Raw genomic sequence first — 6,892 nt, 5'->3', positions numbered from 1 at the left:
GATATGTTTCCAAGGTCTGATTGGTTCGTTCAGTTTGGCCATTTGTCTGAGGATGGAAAGCCGAGGAAAAAGATAAATCAATGCCCATCCTAGCACAAAAGGCTCGCCAAAACCTCGAAACAAACTGGGAACCTCTGTCAGAAACGATGTTCTCCGGAATGCCATGTAAACGAACCACATGCTGGAAAAACAATGGCACCAAATCAGAGGAGGAAGGCAATTTAGACAAGAGTACCAAATGGACCATCTTAGAGAAGCGATCACAAACCACCCAAATGACCGACATTTTTTGAGAGACGGGGAGATCCGAAATAAAATCCATAGAGATATGTGTCCAGGGCCTCTTCGGGACCGGCAAGGGCAAAAGCAACCCACTGGCACGAGAACAGCAGGGCTTAGCCCGAGCACAAATCCCACAGGACTGCACAAACGAACGCACATCCCGCGACAGAGACGGCCACCAAAAGGATCTAGCCACCAAATCTCTGGTACCAAAGATTCCAGGATGACCAGCCAACACTGAACAATGAACCTCAGAGATAACTCTACTCGTCCACTTATCAGGGACAAACAGTTTCTCCACTGGGCAACGGTCAGGTCTATTAGCCTGAAATTTTTGCAGCACCCGCCGCAAATCAGGGGAGATGGCAGACAAAATTACCCCCTCTTTGAGAATACCCGCCGGCTCAGGCAAACCCGGAGAGTCAGGCACAAAACTCCTAGACAGGGCATCCGCCTTCACATTTTTAGAGCCCGGAAGGTACGAAACCACAAAGTCAAAACGGGAGAAAAACAGCGACCAACGAGCCTGTCTAGGATTCAACTGTTTGGCAGACTCGAGATAAGTCAAGTTCTTGTGATCAGTCAAGACCACCACGCGATGCTTAGCTCCTTCAAGCCAATGACGCCACTCCTCGAATGCCCACTTCATGGCCAGCAACTCTCGATTGCCAACATCATAATTACGCTCAGCAGGCGAAAACTTCCTGGAAAAGAAGGAGCATGGTTTCATCACCGAGCCATCAGAACTTCTTTGCGACAAAACAGCCCCTGCTCCAATCTCAGAAGCATCAACCTCGACCTGGAACGGGAGCGAAACATCTGGTTAGCAAAACACAGGGGCAGAAGAAAAACGACGCTTCAACTCCTGAAAAGCTTCCACAGCAGCAGAAGACCAATTGACCACATCAGCACCCTTCTTGGTTAAATCAGTCAACGGTTTAGCAATACTAGAAAAATTATTGATGAAGCGACGATAAAAATTAGCAAAGCCCAGGAACTTTTGCAGACTCTTCAGAGATGTCGGCTGAGTCCAATCATAAATGGCCTGAACTTTAACAGGGTCCATCTCGATAGTAGAAGGGGAAAAAATGAAACCCAAAAATGAAACCTTCTGAACACCAAAGAGACACTTTGACCCCTTCACAAACAAAGAATTCGCACGCAGGACCTGGAACACCATTCTAACCTGCTTCACGTGAGACTCCCAATCATCCGAGAAGACCAAAATATCATCCAAGTATACAATCAGGAATTTATCCAGGTACTCTCGGAAGATGTCATGCATAAAGGACTGAAATACTGATGGAGCATTAGAAAGCCCGAATGGCATAACCAGGTACTCAAAATGGCCCTCGGGCGTATTAAATGCTGTTTTCCATTCATCGCCCTGTTTAATACGCACAAGATTATACGCACCACGAAGATCTATCTTGGTGAACCAACTAGCCCCCTTAATCCGAGCAAACAAATCAGACAGCAGCGGCAAGGGGTACTGAAATTTGACTGTGATTTTATTTAGAAGGTGGTAATCAATACAAGGTCTCAGCGAACCATCCTTCTTGGCCACAAAAAAGAATCCTGCTCCCAATGGCGACGACGACGGGCGAATATGACCCTTCTCCAAGGATTCCTTTACGTAACTCCGCATAGCTGTGTGCTCAGGCACAGACAAATTAAACAGTCGACCTTTAGGAAACTTACTACCAGGAATCAAATCAATAGCACAATCGCAATCCCTATGCGGAGGTAGGGCACTGGACTTAGGCTCATCAAATACATCCCGGTAATCCGACAAGAACTCTGGGACCTCAGAAGGGGTGGATGATGAAATAGACAGAAATGGAACATGACCATGTACCCCCTGACAACCCCAGCTGGACACAGACATTGATTTCCAATCCAATACTGGGTTATGGACTTGTAGCCATGGCAACCCCAACACGACCACATCATGCAGATTATGCAACACCAAAAAGCGAATATCCTCCTGATGCGCAGGAGCCATGCACATGGTCAGTTGGGTCCAGTACTGAGGCTTATTCTTGGACAAAGGCGTAGCATCAATTCCTCTCAATGGAATAGGATACTGCAAGGGCTCCAAGAAAAACCCACAGCGCCTAGCATACTCCAAGTCCATCAAATTCAGGGCAGCGCCTGAATCCACAAATGCCATGACAGAATAGGATGACAAAGAGCAGATCAAAGTAACGGACAAAAGAAATTTTGACTGTACCGTACCAATGGTGGCAGACCTAGCTAACCGCTTAGTGCGCTTAGGACAATCGGAAATAGCATGAGTGGAATCACCACAGTAAAAACACAGCCCATTCTGACGTCTGTGTTCTTGCCGTTCAGCTCTGGTCAAAGTCCTATCGCATTGCATAGGCTCAGGTTTATGCTCAGATAATACCGCCAAATGGTGCACAGTTTTACGCTCACGCAAGCGTCGATTGATCTGAATGGCCAAAGACATAGACTCATTCAGACCAGCAGGCATAGGAAATCCCACCATGACATCCTTAAGGGCTTCAGAGAGACCCTTTCTGAAAATTGCTGCCAGCGCACATTCATTCCATTGAGTGAGCACAGACCACTTCCTAAACTTCTGACAATATATCTCTACCTCATCCTGACCCTGACACAGAGCCAGCAAATTTTTCTCTGCCTGATCCACTGAATTAGGTTCATCATAAAGCAATCCGAGCGCCAGAAAAAACGCATCAATATTACATAATGCAGGATCTCCTGGCGCAAGGGAAAATGCCCAGTCTTGAGGGTCGCCACGTAATAAAGAAATAATGATCTTAACTTGTTGAACTGGGTCACCAGAGGAGCGGGGTTTCAAAGCCAGAAACAGTTTACAATTATTTTTAAAACTCAGAAACTTAGCTCTATCTCCAGAAAACAAATCAGGAATAGGAATTCTTGGTTCTAACATAGAATTCTTAACCACAAAGTCTTGAATATTTTGTACTCTTGCAGTGAGATGATCCATACAAGAAGACAGACCTTTAATGTCCATCACTACACCTGTGTCCTGAACCACCCAAATGTCTAGGGGAAAAGAAAGACAAAACACAGTGCAGAGAAAAGAAAAATGGTCTAAGAACTTCTCTTTTCCCTCTATTGAGAAGCATTAGTACTTTGGGCCTCCAGTACTGTTATGAACGGGTGATTCAGAACCACAATGGACCTAGTGGTTAAGAGCACACAAAGTGACCTGATAGTTACTAATAACATAGGACGAGCTCTGAGACGTGGGAACTCTGCTGACCGCAATCCCTAATTCTATCATACCACACTAGAGGTAGCCGTGGAGCGCTCCTGACCAGACCTAGGCGCCTCGGGCACAGCCTGAGAAACTAGCTAGCCCTGAAGATAGAAAAATAAGCCTACCTTGCCTCAGAGAAATTCCCCAAAGGAAAAGGCAGCCCCCCACATATAATGACTGTGAGTAAAGATGAAAATACAAACACAGAGATGAAATAGATTTTAGCAAAGTGAGGCCCGACTTACTGAATAGACCGAGGATAGGAAAGATAGCTTTGCGATCAGCACAAAAACCTACTAACAACCACGCAGAGGGCGCAAAAAGACCCTCCGCACCGACTAACTGTACGGAGGTGCTCCCTCTGCGTCTCAGAGCTTCCAGCAAGCAAGAAAAACCAATATAGCAAGCTGGACAGAAAAAATAGCAAACAAAAGTAACACAAGCAAAACTTAGCTTATGCAGAGCAGACAGGCCACAAGAACGATCCAGGAGAGAGCAAGACCAATACTGGAACATTGACTGGAGGCCAGGAACAAAGAACTAGGTGGAGTTAAATAGAGCAGCACCTAACGACTTAACCTCGTCACCTGAGGAAGGAAACTCAGAAGCCGCAGCCCCACTCACATCCACCAGAGGAAGCTCATAGACAGAACCAGCCGAAGTACCACTCATGACCACAGGAGGGAGATTGACCACAGAATTCACAACAGTGTAGGTCACAGTGTCCCCAGGTTTCAGATCACATTCTTCATCGACCGTTCCATAACAGGGCTCCACCTCGCTCCGGGTGACATGGACCTGTAGGGGCTCCCCGATCTCCTGAATAACTCCCCTTTCTTCCTTGGAGTTGAAGAGAATCACCACTCCCCAGTGTGAGGGCGAGACCTTCACTTCCTCTGTGAGGTCAATCATGGTCACAGGTCAGGGCTGCTTCCTCCAGGCTGCCACCAGGCGCCGCTGATGCTCCGTCCCCAGCAGGATCTTCAGGTCCGGCTCCTGCGGTGCACGATTCCCCAGCCGGGTTCGGGGGTCTGCTGCGGTCAGAGCGGGTGAAGGAGGAGACACGGGCGAAAGGCGAATCTCCGTCGGGTGGCCCAATCGGGAACTCACGCGAGCTTGGGCCTCTCGGTAGCGCGCCAGCCGCCGGGCTTCGGCTGCGGCCACCCAGCCCTCAGGCATCCGCCCGCCGGGTTTCCCTCCAGGCAGCTCCGTGCCGGTCCATCCCTGCAGCGTCTGTGATTCCGGGGCTGCCACGGGTGATACAGCCCTGCGCTGGGCCGGTACGTCTCCATGCGGGGTCCTGGAAGTCGCCATCTTTTTCCCCTCCTCTGGATCTTCTTCCCGGGCTCTTCTTCGGGGGCGGCTCTGTCCCCACTGTCCTCACCCTCCATAGAGGATGAGAAGGTGGACCTCAGCGGCTGACGGGCACGCCCTCAGAATACAGCAATACTTAGACTGGGCGGCTATTGCTTTTCGCGCTCTTCAGCTTGTGTACGCCCAATCCACACCCTTCTTCTCCTCTTGCGCTCCTCGTGGCGCTACAATGGCGGCAGTTTTGGCTGGGAATCTTGCGGCAGATAGCAATATACAGTCTTTGCAATAAATCACAGTTCAAACATGTTTCAATCACAGTTCCAAGGCACACATGACCTGATTCTTCAGGCTTAAGTACGATCCTGTTCGTGACGCCAAGTTGGAGCGCCCCCAGACAGGGCCACAGGTTACTCGGTACCGGTCCTCTCTGTCTCAGTTCTGGGATTGTCACGGTGGCTGGACCCGGTCCGTGACCCTGCTAAGGGGCGTCAAATGAAAGGTGATGCAAGTCTGTCAAGGTTTCGTGACGCCACCTGTGGTATTCGGTCAGGGTGACCGACGTTGCTTGGGGTCCACTGGTGTGATGTGATGGCAGCTAGATGGTTTACCTTCCCACAGGTGAAGTGAGTCCCCAGGGCTTCCCAGTAGTGTAGGTGGTGATGATGTGAGGTGCAGACAATAAAGAGGACACAGGGTTGCAGTCTCTTTACCTCTTTACTGGTGACTTCAGGATCCTCAATCCAGAGCACAGTTAACAGGGCTGTCTAAGACCGGCCGGTCCGAAGGCACATCCAGAGTTCTCTTTACAGGTGGAAATCGTGGCCTACCACTAGCGCCTGTGTGTTGTAGTGCTTCCCTGCTGAGCATTCGGGATAGTCCTCACAACTTCTATTCTCGTTCTTTCTAGTTCTTTCTCATTCTTTCTATTCTCTGTCCCCCAGGTTTGTTATAGCTAGGACGGGAAGGCTCGGAGCTCTTCCGGGACCCTAGAGATGCCCCTCTCCACGCATTGCCCCCTATGTCTGCTTAGGTGATGTAAGGTATACAGCCAACCTATAATTAACTGTCCTGCGGTATTTGAAGTAAGGCATAAAGTCAGTTACTTCCTCGGTGTTCCGGGCACCCGCTACGCGCCTCAGTAGGATGTTGCCGTTCTCCGGGAACGACTCCTACTGGCTCTCCTTTTGTGCTTTGATCTCGTTTCTCACTGTCCACAATATCCTTCGCTTCGTGCCCTTTCTTTGGATGCCGCCGCAGATAGCGCAGGCGCGGCTCCGTAACGTTCTATCCTTGTCGCTAGGTGCCAGCCAGGTTCCCACGCCTGACAGGGACCCCCTGAATCTTCCCCCTGCAACACCCCCTGCCACGGGATGTTGCCTGAACAAAACCCAGTCAGCTTCTGACTAACTTCCTATCCAACCCCTAGTTTTACCAGTGTGAGGAGGGGCCTAATAAATAAAACCTTTTGCTCCCCCTAGTGGCCGGAGTGTGAAGTGTAATGTGTGCTGGTGATACCTGGTCAGATGAACTCCTTTAGTGCCATCAGACGTACCATCACTCCCCTTAGTGGCAGAGCGACGTTACTGCAACGACCAGGTCTCTGGGGCGCTGCATTTCCATGCAACAGCCTAGGATCAGAGCTCACAGCTCTGATCCTAGGCAGGTCACAGCGCTGTCACACCGCTGCTGTGCCCTGTGATTAGTGCCATCAATGTAATCGTCGACCGCGCCAATCAGCAGGTCCAGGCCATGCCTTGCATTGCTCGGCACCAGCCTAGGATCGGTGCTCTTACAGTTGTGATCCAAGGCAGGGCACAATGCAGTCTCACCATGGCTGTGCCCTGCAATTGGCACAATCGATTTAATCGATGATTGCACCAATCGGAGTCAGTTCTGCTCATACCTGGTGTTGCCAGGCACCAGCCTAGGATCGGTGCTTGTGGAGCACTGATCCTAGGCTGGGACATCAGTGTTTCAGGCAATCTGATTGGCTGAAACACTGAGAAATGCTGCTATTGGCTGTTC

The sequence above is a fragment of the Ranitomeya imitator genome, chromosome 1 (assembly GCF_032444005.1).
Source record: "Ranitomeya imitator isolate aRanImi1 chromosome 1, aRanImi1.pri, whole genome shotgun sequence".
Classification (NCBI taxonomy): Eukaryota; Metazoa; Chordata; class Amphibia; order Anura; family Dendrobatidae; genus Ranitomeya; species Ranitomeya imitator.
This window is presented reverse-complemented; position numbering follows the sequence as displayed.